Raw genomic sequence first — 25,231 nt, forward strand, 5'->3', positions numbered from 1 at the left:
TGAGCTCATCACTCTCCTTGGAAATTACAACCTTTCACATGCTTGACATTGATTTATAAATTGCCTTTAACTTTTCCCTCCAGTTCTTTTAGTTTGTTTCCAGCCTTTAATCATCTCTGTGGGTCTCCTCTCAATCCCATCCAATTGCACAAAGTGCCTCCTCTTTTGGTTTCCAAACAAACACCAAAGTTTCCAGTTTTGTTCAAACTGGCAAAAGTGAGATGACTTTCTAAGAAAGAAAATATCTTTTCAAAAAGATATTTCAGGGGTTCCAGGAATATGAAACAATACTCCAACCAATTATGGCAGGAAGAACACTTTCAATATTATTAGTCTTTTCAAGCTGGTGTAGTTTGAAGTTGGTTTCTGAAAGGTGCCAGGCATTTTGAATAGCACTGAGGAGTTGATGAGAGGCGGTTCCTACTATCACACAGTTCATAGTCTAATAGTTGAGGCAGATAGAAATAGAAGCCATCCGGTCTGCTAGATACCATAGAACAAGTAAGAGGAGAAGGAAAAGTGGGACAGGAGGCAGGAAGGTGGCAAGTCTAGCTGGTGAAGTCAGTTGTCAGCAGATGCTGAAGAACTAAGACATTTCCAGGTTTGGGAAGTAGGCGAGGAAGGGTGTTCCTTTCCCAGGAAGAGAATGTGTCAAAATAAGAAGTATGAGGACGTGAAGCAACATGACGTGCTCATCAGGCAGTTTAGGAGACAGGGAGCATGTGGCAAGAAGTGACGCTGGTGGAGATAAGTTCCCAGAGGGGTTCATGTGATGCTCAGAGGAGTTTGGAGTTTACATGGCAATAATGTGGTCATTTAGAAATGGTAGCTGTTAGAATAATGGCTAAGAGGGGCACATTGGAGGAGAATGGGATAGAAGTAGGGCTGGCCTAGAGGCAGATATAAGAATTAAAAAGTGGTGTGAAGACAGATGGGAAATAATATGGGCCTGGGGAGTGATTGGAAGAGAAGAGATGACTGAATTAAGCTAGGTGAATTTGAGAAAGTTCCATGGAAGTTGGGAATGAGCAAGTCAGGCAATACTATAAGACATAACATAACTATGTATGTAAATAAAATATAAGACAATATAATTTTCCTTGGTGTCCAGCTGTCTGCCCATGTGGATACCAGATACCTATGAATGGTTATGTCCCTTGTGTAAAATGGCATAGTATTTGCATATAACTTTCACACATCCTCCAGTATACTTTAAAATCTCTGAATTACTTATAATACTGAAGACAATGTAAATGCTCCCAATAGTTTGTAGACTGTATAGTTTAGGGAATAATGACAAAGGGGAAAAAGAAGTCTGAATATATATATTAAATATGAGCACATTTTTTTTCCAGTTGTTTTTTATCTATATTTGGCTGAATTCATGGATGCAGATATGGATGGGCCACCACAATGCTCAACAACTCCTTCATCTCACTGTTAAGTTTCTGAGGCCAGCTGGCTCCACCACCAGACTTCAGGTGGAGTTGAAAAGCTACAGCGATGACTTTGGAAGCTAATGGAGACAATGTTCTAGAATCAGTGTTATTTGGGGTCTCAGAGAATCAAAGAAAGAACTCAACACAAAATTGACAATTCATAATCCAGGAAGGGCCATGATGGGGCAATAGAACATTGAGTCGTTTGTGTGATTTATGTAGATGGGATCTATATGTTAAAGACTCAGGATACAAAATATACCTTACGGAATGTGTATTTCAGAAGCAATCAGAGCCAGGACTCTACCTTTCACTCTAAATTAGAGTTAAAACAATGGGTGACAGTTGAGTAATATGTGGTTGTTGTGATTGCCAAATTCCTTGGCATTTTTGGCAGATGGTGGGTTCTTTGGAAAAAAAAGTTTCTTCTTTCACCCCTCCCCTCTCTCCCTGGGGCCCTATAGTCATGAAATGTACTGAGAATGGGTTTGAGCAGGGGATGAGGATGGAGCAGGGGTTGAGCGAGCTTGCAGTGGGTGCTAGGTGGTGGTGGTGGTGGTGGAGGGTGAAAGGTGGTAGAAGGATGTGAATAAGACCAGGAAAACTGCTGAGAAGATGGGGAACTCTTGAGATGGAGAGTCTCGAGGCTCTAGGGATGAGGAGAAACGAGGTCAAATCAGACGGGTAAGTTCAGAAAACGAATCTGAAAATTTTTATTGTCAATTGGGATTGGAAGGCTTACTATCTCCACTTGACTCATTGTCTTAGAACACTGTCATTAACCTTCAAAGGGATACAATGAGCCATATTCAAGAGAATTGGTCAAGATGAATTCTTAGGATTGTATTAGGAATGCTGGCTTAATCCCAGTGGTTATTCTCTTTGATCTCTAATCTAATAATAGCTATCATGCCAACCACAATATCTAGGCTCCTGGAAATTTACATATATTAGTGTTAATTATTATAACAGTGCTATAAGGCAGGTATTATTTTAGAGATAGCAAATCTGAAGCCCAGGAGGCTGATTCAGTGACCAGGTTCTGCTGCCTGTCAATGGTGGAGCCAGCAGTCAAAACCAGGTCTCTCTAACGTGTAGGGTTTTTTTTCCTCCCTCTGGTTTTCCCCGCAGCCCATCAGAGCAGGGAATTACAGGAAGAGTAAAGCTGTGTTAGAGTTAGCAAACTGGTGTCTGCCTGCCTGGGGATCCCAGCCAACATCTCCACAGTGATTTTCTGGCTCCAGCTAGGCGAGTGGCAATTTCTCTCAGGATTCTGATTAAGGTGAATGGAGTTGACACTCAGTTCCTGAATCATTCTGATGGCTGAGCTTTTGGTCAAGTTGCAGGTCCTAGGTTCCAGCCAGATGGAAAGGTGCATGTCAGGTGATTGGAAGGTATCTGGCAACTGTAGAGAAGCCTGTTTGGGTAAGAGCACCCCCGGGTACATGGATGGGCTGTTTCTTTGGGTGCTCTCACTGGGTGGACAGCTGGTGCTTGCTTCCTGTCAATGATGCACGATTCCTCATATGAGATGATAAAACCATGCAGAACTTTGGTGTTGCTAATAAGCATAACTTTAAAAACTTGGATTATATGGAGTTTTTCTTAGTTTAAAGGATAATCTTGGATTATAAAGTCATTCAAAAGATAGTTTTGCACATCTAATGTATTTTATGTGCTGTTCTAGGTACTTGGATATATCATTGATTAAAATAAATAAAAAATGATCTTCCTTGTCAAATTTGTATGCTTAATGAAAGAATGCTATTCTTCTAGGGACATGTCCTTAAAACCAATTCAGCTCATTTTTCAGAGTGTTGCATAAATGAAAAGTACTAAGCTGTAGAGATGAACATGATGTTAGACATGAAGTTAGAATAAGATGAAGATACACACAAACATATTACTAATATAAGTATGACAAATTCCATAATATAAACATTAAGAAAATGAAGGACTAGGGATATAGCTCAATGGTAGAGCTCTTGCCTAGCATGCCTGAGGCCTTGAGTTTGCTCCTCAGCAATACAATCAATCAATCAACAATAAATTATATTAAATTAAAAAAATAAAGAGAAGATGAAGAAATCATTTTTAATTATCAGAATTAGGTCTCATAGAAGGACTGATGTTCTTAAAGGATGATGTCTTAAAGGATGGTAGAACTTTGACTGGGGTAGATTATTGGAAAGTCATATCTGGTGGAAAGATCTGCATGGTAAACACATGGGTATGTTCAGGGTAGATTATGAAAGCCAGTTTGGGAGATGAAGGATAAGAAAATAGTTTGGTTGATATTGTGAAGGGCAAATAAGTTGCTAGGTATTTTTTTTTTTAATAGAAAAGAAGGAAGTCATTTGAGGTATAGGTGTTCGAAAAAGACATGAGCAAAACACTTCTCTAGGGAAAGAGTAATTGATCTTTGAGCAATTATACACTAGGCACTTTAAATTACATCATCTTTTATACTCTTGTAATGAACCACCATATTATGGAGAAAATTGAGGCTTAGAGAGTTTGGGAAAATTGCTTAAGATCACACAACTGGGAAGAGCTAAAACCAGGGTTTGAATACAAATCTGTTGGGTTGTAAAATTCTCTTTTCCCAGTAATAGAGTTTGTAATAGTCTAAGTGAGAAGATGCAAAAGCTGAGAGAATAGAAGGAAGCAAATATTAAGAAGATTGGGTGGGAATCCTATGTTGGAAATAGATCTTAGTGACCTTTGCAATATGATTTAAGAATGGATGGGAGGAAAAGATAAAATAGAGGAAAGGGTCAACAATGATTGAGGTTTCTGTCCAATATAACAGTGGCACCACTAATAGAAGCTGGGAAGTCAAGTGGAAGAACTGGTTTTGTGGAGGAAGAGGATGAGTTTGGTTTTGCACATGTTTGCTTTGTGGTATTGGAGGAACATCCAGGTATCCGGTTGGAAGATTACAATGCAGGTCTGAGCTCATGACCAAAAAATTGGAAACAATTTTTTTACAGAAGTGATTGCACAATCAGATAATATCATTGGAGGAAAAGCATATTTGGATAAGAGTATAGGGCCAAACCAAGATTAGAAATTGGGTTTCAGGGTAAGCAGACCCAACAAAGGATTCAATTCTTAGTTTTCAAAATGTGACTACAGTAAGGAAAGTAAAGAGAAGACAAGCATTTGATTAGCATCTGATATCCTTGAGACTTTGGGATGTGGACTTTTAAGAGCTCCACAGTGAAGGCCATGTTTTCTTATATGTCTGAACGAATATACTTTTTTGCCACTTGCTCAAATGACCTAGAATGGCTTCCTGATGTCACAGAAGTGTTGTGCCTCAGTGGCTCCTGTGTATGAGGCCTGGGGTATTCTGGAATGTGCACCAGTGACTCAAACATTGGCATTCCTGCTTGGGAATGTTTGAGAAATATCTCCCAAATCCCTGCCTTTAAGGGTTTTTGCCCGCAGGGGAATGTCCATATAGGTTTTTTCCTCCATATTTGTTCCCATCTTTTCCAAATGATCCTGGTAGGAGAACTTACTGATGTGAGAAAGGCATATTAGAATAATTCATAGGCAGGGGTTTGACTCCACTGTACCTGGAGTGCTTGGGTCTATGTCTCTCTTTCAGTAAAGAGCATGCAAACGAGTGCAATCACCTTTGAGAGCTTATGGAGAAAGGCAAATTCAAGTAAGTGATTCATAGACTACAAGAATGAAAAACAGGAAATGAGGGAGCAAACTGTAATCAATCTTTATAAATGGTTAGTCAATCTTCTCTTCCTACAGGAGAAAAAAAAATCAGCTGTGAGGAGGCATGGTGTCCTTTTTAAACATCAACATTCTTGAATTTACAAAGTGCTAGTTCATGATGCTTTATTTATCTGAAGTCTGCTTTTATTTATTTTTTCCTCCAGACTCTCATGTCCTTTCCTCAATTCATTTGTTCATGGACTTTGTTTTGCTTCTTATCAATTACCAGAGACTGGAATAAGGCCTTGCACATGGTAGACATTCAGTAGATAAGCATTGAGTCCACATGTCCCTATGTCTACTTGTTCGTTCATTCATTCATGCATGCATGCATCAAATATTTATTGATTTTTTTTTAAGGTACCAGATTCTGTGCTCTTTCTTTAGGATAAAAAGGTAAATCAGTTGTCCCTTTCCTAATTATGCTCATAGCTTAGTGGCATGAGAGTGACATAAACAGAAAGACAGTACCTCTGTATAAGCACAATAGCAGACCTGTGCTTGTTTGTTGCTGGCCATAGTGTGGAGGATGGAGAGGAGGAGGGGCATCAGAGGTCACAGGAAGCTTCTGGAAGAAGGAAACCTCCCTTCCTGTACTTTAGAGATCTTCCAGTATTGATTATCTTTTTGCTCCCTTATCTTAAACCTCTTCCTGTCTACTGTGTCTTTCCCACCAACATTTAGGTGTTTTCAATCCTCCACCATCTTAAGAAAAACAATCCTTCTCAATCCTCTCTCTCCCCAGTGACTCTCCCTCACCTACTATTCCTATACATTCTCTCTGGATCTTTATTGTAAGTCCACTGAAATCAAGCTCTGGTCTTGACCTCTCCTGCAAATTGCACTCAGTCAAGGTTAATAATGACATCTTGGTTGCTAAACGCAATGGCGACTTTCCAGCCCCTTTCTTCTTTGTCTTTTTGGTTGTGTTTGTGAACACCTCCTTCATGATCAGCCTTTTGCTGTAGTTGCTCTGACTCCCCACTTTTCTGGATTTTTTTTTCTACTTCTCTGCCTAAGCTTTCTCACTATCTACAGACTATTCTATACCTCACAATTTAAAGATTGGCGAATGTTGAAAATGCTCAGAGACCTCTTATAACTTTTAATTTTCTTCCTGAGAAAACTTACCTATTGTGATTCTATTATAACTTTTATCCTGATGATTCCTCCATGATTTTCTGCTGTCATGATCAATCTTCTGAGCATCAGACTATATGCCTGCCTCCAATTCATCCGTTCAATAAATACAGGCTGGTACCCATGGTGTGTCAAATACTATTTTAGAGATACAGATTCAGCATTAAACAAAAGCCTTGCCTTTGTGTAAGTTCTACTAAAGAGACAGTAACACACACACACACACACACACACACACACACACCCCTTTCAGATGCTGAAAAGTCCTACAGAAAAAATAAAGCTGGCAAGAAAGTGCTGGGGTGTGGGTGGGAGATTTTCTTCTTTGTAAAGGGTGATCAGTAAGTCCCCTATAATCAAATGCCATTTAAGTAGAGACCTGAGTGAAGAGAGGGAGGGAGGGAGCCACAGTAGATATCTGGGGAAGAGCTTGATTGTCAGAAAAAAGAGCAAGTGCACATGGCATTACTATCCTTCTCTGTTATGCTTAACTGGGCTGAGTAAGAAATTCCAGATACAAAGACTATTCTACCCTGGGATGTGAGGTGGATAATTAAGGGAAGATGTGACCGGTGCCATTTTTATATTTCCCTCCTTGCCCTTCCATTCAACAAATGGACTTCTTTTCTTGCTTAATGTAGTTGAATCATACAGGTGGGCTAGGAAGAATTGAAATAGTCTCTGTAAATTACTGGCTACCCAGAAGTCATTTGGCAACAATTATCTTCCCCCACAAAACCACTCCTCCACCCATGTCTTGCTGTCAGTGACAGGCACCAGTGTCCACCCTGTTGCCCAAACCTGAAACCTGAGCATCACCCTCTCTCATCCCCAATATTGTAGGTGGCATCTTCTCTCCAATTGGTCTCCTTCAATCTCTGTTTCCCCTACATAAAATGAGTCACTGTTGTCTCTGACTTCAATGTCTGCTCCGTAGTTTTCTGGTTTCCTATTCTCTGGTCAGTCCTTCCTCCAATCCATTGTCTGCAGGCCAGTTAGGGGAGATATCTCTAAAACAGAAACCTAATCTTAAACATTTCAGTGGCTTGTCATTGCCAGGGAAAGGATCCTATACTGCATCCAGCACCCTATACTCTAGTCCGACTGAGATATTTTGAGTTCCTGAGTTCTTCTCAACATTTATACACTATGCCATTCCATTTGCTCATTAGTATGCTCTTCCATTTGTCTGAAACATTACCCTCCTCTTCCATATACTTCGTTAGCTCCTGCTTATGCTTTGGGTCTTGACTTGTGTCTTAGTCCATTTTCAGTTGCTATAACGAAATACTTTAGGCTGTGTGCTTTATAAGTAAAGAGGATTTTATGGCTTATGATTCTGGAGGCTGGATCTAAACACCATCGGGGCCCCCTGGCTATGTCACAACATGGCGGAAAAGAAAATGGCCACATGCAGAATGGGCCAACAAAGTAGAGTGGACTTGCTTTATAACAATCTATTCTCCTAAGAGCCAACCAGGACCCTGAGAGCTACATTTTTTTTTTCTCTCAAGGGTGGTCATTTCCAATGACCCAGTTACTCCAACAAGGCCCTACCTCTTAAAAGTCCACCACCTCTCAATACCACCATACTGGGCACCAAGCCTTTAACACGTGAACCTTTGGGGAATAAACCACATCCAAACGATAGCAGCTGGGATGGCACTTCTTCCAGAAAACTTTGGACTTGGTTAAGTTACTCTTGCAGATACTCAGCCCTCCCCCAGCCCTTGTTCTTGCTTGCCTATGCCCCCAACTCTCTGAACGCAGAGACTGTATGTGTATCTGTTTTATCACTATAACCTAGTCTCCAGCATAGAGTAAATATTCAGTAATTATCTATGGGATGAATGAATTTGTAAACCAAGTGATACTTGAGCAAAATTGAAGGATGAAGTTACTTAGACAAAGGGATAGTGAAAATAGTGTTCCAGGGGGAGAACACTGCTTGGATAAAGACACAGCAGGGAGAGACATCGTGGTTCATGGGACAAACTATGAGCAATCTGGTGTTTCTGGGATGGAAAGCGTGAGTGTGGAGTTGATGAGAGGTTTGAGAAGCAGTTTTGAGGGGCAGCTGGATCATGGGCAGCTTATGAGTCAGGCTAAGAGATGTCAACTTGATCTTGCAGGCGATTAGGAGCTTATGGGGTTTGCTTCTAGATACCTGATGCAGGCAGATCTGTGAAGATGGGTTTTGAGGGCACTAAGAATGCACACTGGAAAGCGTGGTTAGAAGGCTGCCCCATCCCTTTCTGGGTCTGCCTTATAATATGATCGTGTTTGTTCAACTCAACCTCCATTAGTCACATTAAGGTCATTAGAGTTCTAAAATGACCCCTCCCCCCATGACCTATGCTTCCTGGTGTTACTCTGTGATTATGACCAGCAATGTGGCAGAGGAGATTTATGCAGATGAAATTGAGGTTGTTAATCCGATGAAAGGGGAGATTATTTGGACTAACCTGATCATACAGCAGAGAGAAGGGAAGCATGAGAGGGATTCAGTGTGAAAGGAATTCTGTAGTTGATTTTGAAGATGGAAGGAGTCACATGGAAAGGGAGCAAGGATGATCTCTAAGAGCTGAGAGAGGCCCCTTTGGTGACAGCCACCAAGGGAAAAGAGCTTCAGTCCTATAACCACAGGAAACAAATTAAGTGGATATCCATGTGAGCTTAGAAGCATGATAATGCTCAGTCTTTGAAGAGCTCAGCCCTGCCGACACAGAGAGGAGAGTCCAGTCCTGCTGTACAGCTGTGACCTAATCAGTGTGTATTGTTTCAAGGGGATAAGTGTGAAGAAATTTGTTAGGCAGCAATAAAATAAAAATTCAAGTTTCTGCAAGGTAACACTTGACTACATTTATTTGGAAGGATGCTATTCTTACCTTCTTTTGCTTTAAGTAAACTAACATGGGGGCTTCACAGAGGACCAAACACCACACCAAATACTTGACAATCAATATCTCATTTAGTGCCCCAAACCATCTCATGTGAGAGGCACTATCAACAATCTACAGAAGACTGAAGCTTGGAAAAACTCAGTATCCTGTCTGAAGTCAACCCACCAGCAATTGGCAGAGCTGGAGTTTGAATATAAGCTGTCTTTCTTGGTCACATAGAACAGTCCAAAGGTTTTGTGATTAGTGCTAGAGACATTCAGCTGTTTCTCCGAGAAGGGTTAGAGGGGCTAGTTTATCCGTAGGTTTGGACAATGGGAATAACTTTCAAGTTCAAGTTGTGTGTGGTTTGGGTAGATTTTGTTGGGAATAAGTTAGGGAATCATCTCTGGCATGATGTCATTTTCCTCTCATTTGTGTTTTGTCATAACCTACACAAGGATAAGGAAGAAGAAAATGAAAAGTAATTGGAGGGAAACGGTTTGAACCAATAAAAAAAAAATGGGCTTGATGTGAGTTTAAAAGCAGAGGTTTAGTCACAGATGTATCCAATTTGGCAATTCCCTGTTTCATGTCCATTCAAGCATGAACAGGTGTCCTTTATTCATGTGTTGTAGAAAGCTTGAGGCTGTCTGCCTTGTGCCAAGAGGGGGGGGGAAGAGCAATTAAATATTTTAATATTTCCTGCCTATAAACTGTTCCCTGTTTTATTACTTCAAATGTACTGGATTTAAAAGGAGGTGTGAAAAACTCCGGAGCCATTAATAAAAGGCTGCAGCAGCTGGAGCAGAGTGATGCTACATGTTTTGCAAAGGAATGTTTTTGGTCTGAACACCTCGGTCCACAGACTGTTGATTTATGGTCATCCCGAAACTGATACAGAAGCATGAGGCCAACGATTATGGTGCTTCCAGAATATATCTGGGCAGAATGCAGACAATGAATTCTTTTCCTTGGGGAAAATATAAAGAAGTAAAGGGAAGAAATATGAAATGGGTCGTTTAGAACTTATGGTGTAATGCAGAATGAGCACACACACACACACACACACACACACACACAAAAGCAAATCTTTCCCCAGAGAAAGCCAGAGTCCGTGGCGAATTTCACATGGTTTGTTTGTAAGATTTCTGCTTTGAATGAACAGAATGAACAGTAGGGATTTAGTGATTTATTTGAGTGTCAGAGAGCTTCAAATATACCCCAAAGTTACAAAGGAAAAGTCAAGATGTGTTTCTTTTCTTCTTCTTTTTTTTTTCCCCCCTTACAACCAACTCAAAGAAACCAAAGTGCTATTTCTCAAAGGTCTTAAAATTTATTTGAAAAGATTTTCATTTTCCCTTAACAGGGATGGTGTGTAATAGAAGTCAAAAGGCGAGGCCTGGGGAAGATTCCTTTCCACCCAGTGAAGCTTTGTTGTGTCTTCCCACAGGCAAGACCATGCTTGGTGCTGGGAAGATTCAAAGAAAGCCACTGCTCTCATCCTGTGTCACGGAGATGGTTGGCCTTCTGTGCTGACATGCTAAAATCTTTTTGAACATGCTCTAAGATGTTTCCTAAGCTTCAGTCCTTCCCATGCCCCTTTCCCAATTTTGGCTGTGAATCACCTTATTATACATTTAATTAAAAAAAAAAGCATTCATCCCCTAGTATACGTAAATAAATTTAGCCTCATCTTAAGCAATGCTATCTGTAAAATCACAGGTTTACTGTGCTAGTTGGACTTTTTCAAGTGCATCTTCAAATAAATAAAACTTAACAATATCTGTCTGAAACTCTTTGGGCCAGATGAATTTTGAAATTTGAAATATTTTTGGATTTTACAAACGTCATGAAGTGTGTGTGCTACCTATTTTGTTAGCACCACTATTGGGTTGTGGACAGCACCTCACAATCAAAGATGAACATGTTCCCAAGTGGGGCTTCTGAAAATTTCTATTAGCTAGAACGTGGAATAAATACAAATGTCAAAAAGAAACTCATGTCAGTTGGAAAACTTTCGGTTTTCAAAGGTTTTTGGATTTCATAACTGCAAATAAGGAGGTTTGGATTTGTAAGTACCATTTTTAAAAAGTCTGTGTACCACAGGAGACAGAGCTGCCAGTAACATTCTACGCATGAATTACTTTTTCTTTCAGATATATAGCTATGTGAAAGTTTTGAAAAACATTTTTAATAAAGTATAAATATATACTGAGCAAAGATCTTAAAAAGATCTATGTACCTATCCTAATGACTTTGTGTACATATAAACTACACATATGCACACACACATGCACACACACACACACACACACTGAAACTTCCATAGGTCTCTTCCTAGTCAATACTTTGTTTGGCTCCCATACTATGATAATCAGTTTTGTATTCTATGAATGAACTCAAATAAATGGAATTGAATAGTATATACCCCTTTGCAGGTGTGTCTTTTGTTCAGTGTGAAGTCTGTGAGAGTCCTCTGTTTTTGTGTGTATCCCTCTTTTTCTCCTTTTTATTGTTGTATAGTATTCCTGTGCTAATTTTTATCACCACAGAGGGTGTGCCATGTAAATATTTTAACTTAACACTTTCTTGGGATGGAGGAGTCTCTTCCTCTTCAAAAGACAGAAACTCACATGAAGAACACTTTTATCAGGAAATTTAAAAGCAGTTGGCAGGGCTCATCAAATCTGCAGCCCCTTCAGCTGACTTCGAAAACACAGCTCCTGTTGGGATGCTATATATAAACAGTGGTTAGATTTATTTCCCATCTTGTTTTCACCACTGTGGTGAGTGGCTGCAAGCTGATCGCTTCACCAAATTAAAAAAAAAAAAAAAAAGACCAGGAGATTTTGAAGAAACATTTTGATTTAATTTTTGGACAGTGTAAAATTTTAGAAGAGGAAATTAAAAGCCCATATAGTTACGCCTCTAGATGATGAAAAGACATGAAAGAGACTTCCCCATGAATTTTTTTTTTTTTTTTTTACTAAATCTGGGATGGTGTTTTCTGTTCAGCCCAGCTGTGTGTGGAATGGAGTGAGCAGGGACGATTTAGGAGCAATCATGGGTAGTTTTCTATTTCCTCTCGGGTTTCTTCGCAGCCTGGCTTCATTTAAAATACGTGAGTTGATGTGAATTACTGGAACTTGAGAAGCACTCATTCTCAAAATACAAAAACACATTCTGGAGGCAAATAGAAAGGATTTGCAGACTTTTGCTACTTTACTTGGGTTACTTTACTTGAGAGCTGAATGACCCAAGTTAAGTTGGAAACTAGTTTGCTGGGAGTTTTATGAAGGATTGTATGGGGTCCTTGACTAAAACACTCTGAAGTGGGGTAGAGAAATTCTCACTAAACCTGAGAAAGAATCAGAAGAGCTTAAAAAAAATCGAGATCTTTTATCTGCATTGGATCCACATTATCTCATGGAAAGCAAAATAGCAATATAGCATGAGGTTTCTGGGCTGGCAAATCCCATCCCTGTCATTGTCTAGCTATGCCATCCTACATCCCTGTTCTCAACTTGGATTTTCTTGGTTTTTCTTTATAAGCAGAGCGGACATAAGCAAACCATGGCAGAGAATCGGAAAGTAAGATCCAAAGATGATCAAGAACCTGTCACTTCTTACTTCAAAATATAAGGCCTAACCCTTAGGAAGCTGGCTATTTAGGGGCTCAAGTTACAAAGTGAACTGTAAATTTCTCTGGATATTTCTTGGGCTGGAATTTTCCAGTATATTTTCAGTTATATTTTGTGAATATGATTTTCCCAAGAAGGCACCAAAATCACAACAGAGCTAGCCATAGGATCATGTTTCTTGTTGTTAGTTTTTAGATTGAGTACTAGGATAGGTTGTGGGGAATTAATTGTCCGAGAGGCTGAGTAAGTAGGGACAGATAGGGACAGGGGCAAAGAAACTCAAGGGAGTGTTCATTATGTGTAATGGAAAGCTAATCATCACTTCACGGATAACTACTCTCTAGAAACAAACAACCATATATACCATTTTAAGACCATCCACAAACTTTGCTGGCCAGTGAGGGCAATAATACTGAAAACATTGCTTCCTGAGTTTATCTGATTATAAACTGTTTCACAGCCCATCTGATGATTAATGTGGGTTCTGATCTGGGTGAGTATTTTTTCCCCCAGTACTTTCTTTGTTTTTCTGCTCCCTTGCACAAACCTAAGAAGATTCATCACAAGAAGTTTGTAGCAAGGCCTCAAAAGTACATCCCTGGGCCAGGGTAAAAGGAGCTTGACCTGAGTCTTTAGTAAAAGTTGCTTAAGGGTCTGGGAGTGTGGGTTAATAGTAGAGCACTTGCCTTGAGTGTGGGAAGCACTGGGCTCCAACCTCAGCACCATATAAAAATAAAATAAAGGTATTGTGTCCATCTACAACTAAAAAAAAAAAGTTGCTGGGAGAGGCAGGTAATAAAATACCAATTTGACTTTAAGGGTATTGATCAGGGATGAAGGAAGAGACAGTCTTTCTATAAAATGCTTTTATTTGTCTTGATACCCAAGATAAAGGTGATTAAAAATCCTTTTTTTTTTTTTTTTTTTTTTTTTTGCATACAGGGGGTTGAACCTAAGACCTCACAAGCTCTCTGCTATTAAGCTACACCCCCCAGCCCTTTTACATTTTTATTTCAAAACAGAGTCTCGCTGAGTAAGTGGGGACAGATAGGGACAGGGGCAAAGAGACTTTTTTATTTCAAAACAATGGCCTCAAACTTGTGATCCTCCTGTGTCTTGAGTAGCTAGAATTATAAGGGTACACCATCATACCTGGAAAAATAGACTTAAGAAAATTTCTAAAAAATGTGAGATGTAGCAAATTGTTTTCTGGTTTGGACAATAATGACCCCTTGCTCACCCCTAAGATGTTTAGTGACTAACATGTTATTGTATTGTGTATATTTTACTTTTATTGTAGATCTTTATTGTTCCACATGCAAACCACTTGATGATAAATTCTACAAATATTTATTGAAAAATTAAATAAGCATTGTTTTAGTGCTTTATGTATAAAGACGAAGGCGATCAAGTGCCCTTCACTGATGACTCTTACATTTCTGAATTTGGCTCCCTTAAAACATTTGCATCATAGCCCAAAACTGTATTCACAAACACAACCAGGGAAGAAGGGATCACCTCATTACTCAGTTTTGATACCACATGGTCCCTTTTGAGATGTTGAAATACCAGAGTATAATTTTGTTTTTACTAAAGGCATATTTTCTTTTCCTTTTAAAGACATATAAAACTTTTGTTTTTGCTGGGGGAAAGAATGAGTTGGGTTTTGGACTTTTCATGACCAAGTTAAGTAACTCAGAGCCCTGTGCTAACAATGAAAGTGAGATTCCCTTTCACAGAAGGGCTGGTCCATTGGAAGTCGATGATCCGAGTCTGGCTGATCCAACAGGTTTTTACTTCTTAAGGCTTTGAGCACTGTGAGTCAGAGGGAGAGGAAGAGAGAGGGAGGACATGAGCTCATTGTAGAAGGCTGGTATTAGAGGAGAAGGGAAGGATTGTTTGTTGGACCCAAACCAGAACAAGGAGTGGCTGTTATTGCAGCATGAAAATATGAGCGCTGTGGGGGAGTGGCTGGGCTGTTGGGGAGTCGCCCTCAGGGCCCCAAGGCTAATCTTCCACAGGGAGCTAAGTCATTGGTGACTGGCTTGAGGAGTGAACTGGTTTTGGAATCTTTCCCCTTTTCTGCCTTTCTCTGCCTGGAAACTTGAGAGGAGGGAGTCTCGCCTCTGCCCTTGATTCACCTATACCACACTTCCTTTCATCTGAACACTCTGAAGTGAGATCACATTGGTGAACTCATCTGGATTCATCAAGAGCTTTGGCATGTGAAGATGTGCCTGGGTACCCATGGTGCTGGAGGCTGGGTGCTGTGCTGTCTTCTCTATCTCGCTGGCACCCAGTTGTCTAATAGGATAGAAGGGTATAGATAAGTTTCCTTTTCACCTCTCACCCCCAGCTTCAGCTGGGCAATGACCCAGAGTCTCCCAGAGCTAAACCTGTCACATTATTAATTTATTTTTACTGGAGTTGTTACACAAATGAAAATGAACTGGATTGATATTTCACCCTGACTTAAAGAATTATGAGACAGTCTATGTTCATCAGGACCTTCTGCATCCAAGTGGCAGAAATGCAATCTGAACTTTGTAAGCAAAAAGGACGAGCAAAGGATATAAGTGAGCTGCAGGGCAACCCAAAACAGAAGCTCCAGAGCCTTCAGGTCTCTTCCACAAGGTCACCTCCTCCTTCCAGCTGTCATTCTTTTAAACATGTTTTCCTATAGGCCTCTTCCACAAGGTCACCTCCTCCACCATGCTTTCAGATTTCAACCCTAGGCCTTGATATCAGACAGGGATTGTCCCTTTTCTGGGAGAACCAATCTATACATGCTCAAGAGAGTCCAGTCAGGGCTGGGGATGTGGCTCAAGCGGCAGCGCGCTCGCCTGACATGTGCGGGGTGCTGGGTTCGATCCTCAGCACCACATAAAAATACAATAAAGATGTTGTGTCCACCGAAAACTGAAAAATAAATATTAATAAATTCTGTCTCTCTCTCTCTAAAAAAAAAAAAAAAGAGTCCAGTCAAAGTTATGTGCAGCTTCTCTGACCTGTGGATGGGTTGTTGATAGGTAACTCTCACCTGAACCATGTGGTGGTTTGATGAAGGAGGGTTTCCAAAAGGAAATGGAAATAGAAATGGTATGGGGCTGAAGCTGGAAGGGAAAGGTATTGGGAAGATAAAATAACAAACCTTCATGACAGGATATAAAATGAACTACAAGATTGTATCAGGGTTCTCCAGAGAAATGAAACCTCTGTGTGTGTGTGTGTGTGTGTGTGTGTGCGTGTGTGTGTTTTATATAGGAGGATTTACTATAGGAATTGTCTTGTGTGATTATGGAGGACAAGAAGTCCCATGATCTGCCATCTACAAGCTGAATTAGGAAAAGCCACTAATAGAATGTAGTCTAAGTGCAAAGACCTGAGAACCAGAGAACAGGTGATGTAAGCCTCAGTTTGATTTGAAGAGCTTAAGAATGGGGTACGGGGGTGGGGGAGGCTGGGGTTATGGCTCAGCGGTAGAGCGCTTGCCTTGCACGTTCGAGGTCGTGGGTTCGATCCTCAGCACCACATATAAATAGTTATTGGGTTCAACTACAAATACAAAAATAAATATATTTTTAAAAATGGGGTAGGGGGGGAGGAGGGCAATGGCATCAGAGTCTTTCTGAGTCTGAAGGCCTGAGAATCAGGAACACTGATGTCTGAAGGAGGAGGTAGATGTCCCCATTCAAGCAGAGAGTGAATTCACATTTTCTCTTTTTGTTCTATTGGAGCCCTCCACAAATTGAATGGTGACAAGCTGCAGTACTAAGATCATCTTCTTGTCTCCGTTTATCAGTTCAAATGCTAATCTCTTTTGGTGACATCCTCACAAATGCACTAAAAAAATAATGTTTTACTAATTAGTTTTCTAGGCATCTCCTAGCATAGTCAAGTTGATACATAATATTAACCAACACAAAGACAGAAAAAGGAAAATTTTAGCGGAGGCCAGGTTTGGAAAACTCCTAAAGCACACAATTAAACATTGACTATTATGGAGCTGGCGATGTAAATTTATGACTAGATCTCTCTGTTTTAAACTTTTAGCCTTTATGGTGGAAGTGAATATGGAGCACTGATTGTTCATCTCATGATGAGATGTGAAACAAAAGGAAAAGACTTGTCTTTCCTACATTCATACCTCACATCAGAGTCCTCAATAAAAATAATTTGGCTGCTTCCATTTAAAAGAAAGTGCAGGTCTTTGATGATTCAGTGCAAGCTGTGGGTTAAACCCAGCAGTATCTTAATGCCAGAAAAGGAGCATCTCTAAACTTTGTAGGTCTGGGTTCTCAGAAGATGGTGCTACTCTTGGAGATGTTAATCACTGAGGAATTGTATTAAAATTCAATAGATTTCATAAGTTGGTAGGATGCCTAAAATTATTCCTGCAAATGGACAATATATCTCATTTCACTGTCTCCCCTAAATATTTACTATTTGCTGTCCATGTGAACTCAATAGTTTTAGTTGGTATGTTTTGCTTAAAAACATTTTCTAATTAACTGTGCTAAGGATAAAAGATATCAAGTTCAATTTTTAAAAATACATCTGTTTTATTTATTTATTTTTATGTGGTGTTGAGAATTGAATCCAGTGCCTCACATGTGCTAGGCAAGTGCTTTACCAAGGAGCGACAACCTCAGCCTCTCTAGATCAGGTTTTTAAGTGGGAGTAGAAGGCAAAGGCCAGATGGAGATTATTTGAAATGTTAAATTGATTATTGAAAATAGCCAGATGCAGGAATGAGAGTAGTGTTAAGGGCCCTTGGGAAAGATATCTGGGCTTGAAAAAAAGTGGAATACAGAGGGCATCAGTGTCTGAAGTACTCCAGTAAATCTTCAGCCACAGGAAGTACTGCAGAATCCTGGCACTGTGTGTTCATCTATTGATAAGAGGTATCCTGTATGTCCCTGGACCTTGCACCAGGCTTCTGTGGTCCTGACAGTGGCTCCATGTGACATATCTAATTGAGAAACATGAAAGGGCAAGTTAGTCTTTATCTCTTTTTCTTAAGAGAAAATGGGTCTAGTTGTCTGAGTCTTCTTGAGTTCAGGACAAAATAAATAATTGGTAAACTGGAGATGTCCCTAAATTATAGGACCTTTAGATTTAAAAGATAAGGATCCATAAATGTGTGCATATTTTAGATATGAGTTGTTCCTACAATAGGTACTTCTTTGTTTGGTCTGGTCAACATTTCACTCTGCAAGCATTAATTGAGTTTTCTGGTTGAAACATATTTAATAATAACCAAAGAGGTTTTTAAGGCAAAACTATTGACTAAAAAACTAATTGAGGAAAAACAGAATGGACATTAACAGTTTCTGTCAGTTAAATATAAATAAATACAATAAAATACAAAGAATTACAGATAGGAATGAAGTTCAAATTGGAGATAACGTCCCATCCCTGTTTCCTAAAACAGGAGTCCAATTGTTAGTCAGTTTGCCTAGAATACTGTGTATTTTTTGACTGGGATGTACTTTTTCTTGATGACACTAGTTTTGAACCACAATTTTATAATAAACATGCCAATATTTTGCAAGAACTTCATTGTCTGTAGCTACTTGGGCTTTTCTGCAGTGTTATTTTATTCTACGTACTAAAGACTCAACAACTGCATCTCTAGTGCCTGGGAATTTTCTACTTCTGTTCTCAGTTGCAATTACACAAATTAATGCAAAACAAGTTCAGATTACTTAGCACATTACACAAGAGGCTTCACAAGCCAACCCAGCCTTCTTCATTTACAGTCATTTCACTCCATCCACCAGAGGTTCTGGTCACGCTGGGTTACTTGGCATTGCACTGTGAAGTTTCGTATTTACATTCCAGCTCTTTGTAGCTCTGTCTTTTTGGTAGTCTCACAGGCTCCTGTGTATCTGTCTAAGCCCTGTTTAATTGATACTTTATCTGCACAATCTCTGTGATTTCTCCCAATAACCCCCAGACTAAATCAAATTCTGTACAGATCTTAGAATGTCACACAACATGTTTTTTGATAATTATATAGAGGAATTGAACTTTGGTTCAAAAACTTATTGTATAAAAAAAAACAAAAACCACATTTATGCCCCCCTCCCATTACAGTTTGGATCTGGAATGTTCTTCAAAGGCTTGTGTGTTGAAATCTTGGTCTCCAGCTGTTGATGCTGCTAGAAGTCAGTGCAAACCTCCGGAGGCAGGGCCTAGTTGGACGAGGTAGGTCACTGGCTGTGTCTTTGAAGGGTATATTATGTCCCTTCCTCACTCTTTGTTCTCACCTCTGCCATGACACAAAGCTGACTCTTTGTCCTCTTCCTTCACTCTCTCTGCCCTTCCTTTCTTCCATTGTTTAACCCTCCCTCCTTTTTTCCTTTCTTCCCTCCCTCCCTCCCTCCTCCCTTCCTTCCTGCTTCCTCCTCTTTTTCTCTTCCCTCCCTCCATCTTTTCTTCTTTCCCTCCTTCTTTCCTTTTAAATATTAAAATCACACAGCATTGGCTTTTATATTCAATTCCTATCCAACGTAGATTGAATGCTTGATCTCGACATGTTAAAAATTGAAGGTTGGATCTCTCCAGTCCTTTTTCCCAATCTTCCTTCTTTGTTTCTTCTTTCTTTTGTACTGGGAATTGAACTGAGGGGCACTCAACCACTGAGCCACATCCCCAGCCCTATTTTGTACTTTATTTAGAGACAGGGTCTCACTGAGTTGTTTAGTGCCTCACTAAATTGCTGAGGCTGGCTTTAAACTTGTGACCTCATATCTCAGCCTTCTAAGCTGCTGGGATTACAGGCGTGTGCCATCATGCCCAGCCCCAATTTGCTTTCTTATCAGTCTATCCCTGTTCACTCTACAGCAATTTTGTCCTCCCAATTGCTCCAGTGGAAAAACCTGGGGTTGTCCTCGCTACTCTCCATCCCTCACACCCCACAAGGTATCTGGGAGGAAACAGTGTTGACTTTACCTTCAGAATATATTCAGTATCTAACCCTTGCTTACCACCTCTTCTGCTACTACTCTATGTTCTTGACTCAATGACAACAGCTTTCTAACACTTCTTTTTTATTCCAGAGCATCTTGTGCCTTTTAACATACTGTCTAACTTACTTTATCATTTTGTTAATTGTTTATTGTTATTGTTTCATTTAGAATGCAAGTTCCTTGGGGCTGGATATCCTTCTGTTTATCCCTGCTATATACCCTGCACTTGAAACAGTGATGGCATATTAAAAAAATAGTCATATTTTGCTTAAAAAGGGAGATACTTCTTTAAAAAACATTTTTAAAAATTGTAGATGGACAAAGTAACTTTTTTGTATTTATTTATTTTTATGTGGTGCTAAGGATTGAACCCAGTGCCTCACACATGCTAGACAAGTGCTCTACCACTGAGCTGCAACCCCAGCCCAAGGGGGATACACTCTAAGATAAGTATCTTTAAGTGATTTTGTCACTGTGTGAACACCATAGCGTTCTTACAGAAACTAAACATAACATCACTATGGATGCAATCTTATGTCAGATATTCTGTCCATCATCAACTGAAACATCTTTATGCAGCACCTCTATTTATAAGTAAGGGAAAGCATTTGACTCTCAATGAGTGGACTTCTCTCCCATAGCTTTGCTTCCCCACTGCAGTTCTGGGGGAATGACTGTAGCAAGTCTTCATGCAATGGTGGTACATTGGAGGCCATTCCTTTCTTGTCCTCAATTCACTCTAAACACTTTGGGACTGGCCCAGTTGTCATGCTTCATGTCTCTGCTCCTTTCATTTCCATGCACAGGAGTCCTAGGTATGGTTAGAGCCCTTGGTGGAGAGCCCAACCTCCCTACGTGTTGCTTACCTTCCCAGTCTCTGGCTGTTGCCCTGGGGAAGCACCACTGAGGATATGCTGCTCTCCACTACCTGTGACCTGTTGATGGCCATCTACCTTCTTTCCCATAGGGAGGAACCAGGGACCATTTCTTTGCCTTCAAGGACATTCTCCTTTCCTCTCCTCCTTTGAGGAGGCCGTTATCTTTTCTTCAGTGACTTAAGGCTCTAAATAAAAAGCAGCAGTTTTATCTTTGAGCAGATTCTGTCATCTCTGAAGAAAACTTGTGCAATAACATGGTCACCCAGGTCCTGAGAACCACTGTGAAACAGGACAGGAAGTGGCCATCTTATCCTACTGTTCACACATATACTGGGGTATTAATTTCACTGCTTTTAGTCAATTACTGGGTATTCCTGTGTTCTTGGATAAATCCTACTTTTCCATGGTGGTTTGTAATTTTAATACACACTTGAATTTTATTTAGGAGTTTTGTATTCATTACTGATGTTTGTCAATAGTTGTGACATTAGCAATAATTGTATGTGTGTATGTGTGGTTTTAGTGTCATAATTATGCCAGCTTTTCAAATTAAGCAAGAGGATTTGTGTCTTTTTATATATACTGGAATTGTTTATATAAGGTGGCAAGGATCTATTTCTTGAAAGAATGCAACCACATAATACGTTAACTCTGAAAAGGGTTAGGGTTTGGGGTTATATTTTAGAACAATTTTTTAAATCAATATTTTAGAACAATTTTTTAAAATCAATTATTTCAGGTCTATTAAATCTATTAGGCTGTTTGTAAGTTTTACCATTTGATTGGAATTGTGTATTTCACTGAAACTTTCAAATGTACAACACTGAGTGGCACATGGAATTGTTCCTAGAGAATGATCTCCTTTGGAATTTTTCCAGATGATTTTCTTTTCTCCTAAAGCATTAGTTTATGTACTTTATTTTCTCTTTATCCATCTCAGAAGATAGAGCCTCTCCTCTTTAACTTCATGTTTATAATCACACAGGGTTTGTGGGTAGACTTTGGCTTTCTTCACTGACACCTCTGTCACTAAATGAATTCTCTCTTCAGATCAAAATGGAAAGTAATTGGTTATATTAGGTAACTGATGGGCAGGTCTTCTTGCCCACCTTTTAGGATCAGCCAGGCATTCATCTAGGACAACTTGAAGCACAGAAAAGGGAACTGGTCTTACCCCTACTTCTTGCTTCTCTGGACAAGTTTTGTTGGTATGTTTTTGCAAAATACTTGTTATATAGGATATTAAGAGTTATGTGAAAAACTTACTTTCCAGGCAAAAAGATTTAGGCAATGACAGATAAAAATCTAGTGATGATTATTTCCTACAGAATATTTCAAAATTGTTACATGCACTGTGAACATCCTGAAATGGGTTCTACATCCTTTCCCCCAATTCTTTGTTCATAAGTTCCCTTTGAAAACCATCTCATGATGTTATTCTTCTGTGAACTTTATTTTGGGAACTCTTCTGTAATAGATCAGAGTACTTGGAAATCTATGCCAAGAACAAATGGCTAGAATGTTTTCTGTACCCATTCATTTCTAGAATATTCAGCTATTTTTTTTTCTTTTCTTGGAATTGGTCTTCAAAGGGTGGAGAGCTGACAAATTTTAGCTGCCTCAAAATGCTAAGTAGGACCAGGACCACAGTCTGTGGGTCTCAAAGTCAGAGAAAAGATTGGGAGAAGAACAAAGAGAACTACTAGAGCCTCCCGCTTTGTTCTTGTTCCGATTTTTAGGTGGCTGAGATACTCTGTTTGAACAGATGAAGCATGGGAGGCTTCTGAATTTTTCAAATCCACCTTGACTGTTCAACTTAATAGAAATACCCAGTGAATTCTTCTGATAGGCTGCCAGTTTTAGTTCATAGAGATATAATATCTTTGGTCTTTTGTCATTTTCTGCGTCATCCTGGGTATTTTGGTGAGTAGTTAGTATACGCTGGAAAAAAAATTAAATATATTATTTCCACAAATATTCCCTTAAGTCCTGTGAATTAGTAATAATTATGCATGGCATTTGAAGTCAGAAAACTGAAGGTTGGTTGGGGGAGGGAGAATGAATAAGCGGTAGAGAGGGATAAACTTCCTGCCATTCCTAATGTAATTCTTGTAGCTTTCACACATCTTGGTCCTACATAAGTGTCTTTAAAAATAGGCCACTGATGCTGCAAACAGGTAAGTCTGCTCTGCTGCCCACTCAGGGGTTCTAAGAAGTCTATTTTTAAAGCCAGTCCCTTGTTAATCTAGCTTTTGCCCTCAGCCTCAGTTAGACTAAATACAATAAGCTGACCTAGGCAGGAAACTAAGAACAAATCATCCTCAATTAACTTTCATCACCTTGCCTAGTCCTTGTAGTGAACCTAAAAGACAGAGGGAAAAACTCCAAGAGTTTCAGACCAGCAATATCCACAGTGTGATCTGCAGAGTGTCACTGGACTGTTTGTTTTCTGTTTGCATTAAAACAAGAACAGACATGAAGGATTTTTATAGCAATTTGGCATTGCCTTGACTGCCAAGTGCGTGGAAGTGGAACTGTCCTTTGAATAGGGTGTAGATCAGTTTGGTTAGGTGTTGTTAGACTCCGGTGGTGGGTGGCATGTGACATGAGCTGTGTCCTGGTCATGTTCTAAATTTTTGGTACAGGACTGAGAAGCAGTCCTTAGAGATTTAGAGAGTACATCCCCTTTTCCCCAATCTCTTCAGTTCTGCCAGAGGCTTTGTGACATTTGGTATCTTTCTTGCTTATTTTTAATTGTACAGAGACACTTCCCCAGTCTCCCCAGATCCTTTTTATGAAAATGTCCTGTGATTCAAATCCAGATTACTCAGAATCTGCAAAGGACCCAGTAAGATGGAGAAAAGGGCTTTCTTCTCCCAGTTGCTTCACTGAGCCTTCGTTTACATGACAGTGACAGAATACTACATACTCTTGTTTAGCTCACTTGTAGTTCAGGTTGTGCAACAGCAACTGGAGCATAAATTAAAGCCTTTCACTCAATGTCATGGACATGCCAAATACATTTCTGGCTCGCATTTCAATCAGGAGGCCAAGCTGTTTAGCTGCAGCCCAACATAACGAGGCATAAGCCAGGTCCTAGGGATGTGTTAAGTTATTTAGCATCATCTGTTAAGATTTCATACTTGTGGCACTATTAAAATGGATTTTTTTTCTCTGAAATAAAAATTTATTTAATTCCTCAGTAGTTCATCAGTTGAGTCATATTTGGGTGTGCTGTGCCCCAAATAGTGAGTTGATGTATTCCATGTATTCACCTAGGGAGACTTGTAGGGTGTGTGTGTGTGTGTGTGTGTGTGTGTGTGTGTATGCACTTGCCACTGTTAGATCAGTATCAAAGATACTGACTGTGCTCAGAAACTGTGCTCACAAAATCAAAGTGCTGAGTTGACAAAGGGCAGGCTTGAACACTCCTAAGGGACTCAGATATTAAATAGAATCCTATTCCCAAGTTCCTAAGACAATGTGAGATGAATAGTCCTTTCTTCCTGTTCACAAATCAAAATCTTTTTTGTTTTAACTAAAACCACTGTTTTCAATATTCAAGATCATTTCCTTTTTAAGGTTGTCTGCCAACACAGCTTCTCAGTAGCTCATTTATTTTTCATTTAAGGAACATTTATAGGGTACCTATTGTGGGTCTAGTATTATGCTATATCCACGTCCCTGCCTTTCTAGGGGATATCCACAATAAGTAGCAATGATTGCAGATCAACATTTATTTTTGGCACCAGAAATTGAACCCAGGGGTGCTTAACCACCGAGCCACATCCTCACCCCTGTTTTATTTTTTATTTTGACACAGGGTCTCACTAAGTTGCTCAGAGCCTTGCTAAGTTGCTGAGGCTGGCTTTGAACTTGTGATTCTCCTCATACATATTATATTTTTATAAATGCTTTGATAGAAGCATGAACTGGATATGTGGGAGCACAGGGGCTGGGCATTCAAATTAGGAGCAAAAGGATTAGGAAAGAATTTTCTAGTGTAGGTCTTATTTATATTAAGATGTAAGGAATTAGAAGTAGCTCAACAAAAATGCATTTTGGTGTGTGTCCTTGAGCACACATGTCTGTGGTTTGAGTGTGTAACACTATTCTCAATGAATTGTATATCCTCAGGGGCAACATGTTAGAATGTGCAGAGGCTTGTTAGACACATTGAACCAACTCTGTGTAAGAAGCCCCCTACCTCCTTAATCACAAGTGCTACCAAGAGGGACTCTAATTAAGCAATTGTCACCCAGAGCCTGGCATGTAATAGGAGCTCCATAAATATTTGTGCAATAAATAAATGACCTCAAGAATTAACTTAGTAAGTTTGAACCCATCTCTGACATGCAAATGATAGCAGTATTTTAGCAGTTGTAATTGGGATTTATGTTTTTTTTTTCCCTGACAACCCTAAGAGAAGATGTCTGCCATATAATAGTAGTTCTTATTCCTTTTCTGTCCTTTCCATTAGAATCACCTGCTCTTACTTTACCAGTAATTATTGATTGATTTGACAGCTTTCTCTATTTA

At 39.7% G+C, this 25,231-nt stretch overlaps 1 long non-coding RNA gene across 1 annotated transcript in view; it reads left to right on the forward strand.

Annotated features, from left to right (window-relative positions):
- Nucleotides 1-10,965, forward strand: part of LOC139704990 (uncharacterized) — a 29,937-nt gene extending 18,972 nt beyond the window's left edge. Inside the window, exon 3 of the long non-coding RNA XR_011706915.1 lies at nt 10,650-10,965. This is a non-coding gene — a long non-coding RNA (uncharacterized lncRNA). The remainder of the gene's footprint in view (nt 1-10,649) is intronic.
- The last annotated feature ends 14,266 nt before the right edge of the window (nt 10,966-25,231 follow it).

Source organism: Marmota flaviventris, chromosome 3, assembly GCF_047511675.1.
Source record: "Marmota flaviventris isolate mMarFla1 chromosome 3, mMarFla1.hap1, whole genome shotgun sequence".
NCBI classification, from domain to species: Eukaryota; Metazoa; Chordata; class Mammalia; order Rodentia; family Sciuridae; genus Marmota; species Marmota flaviventris.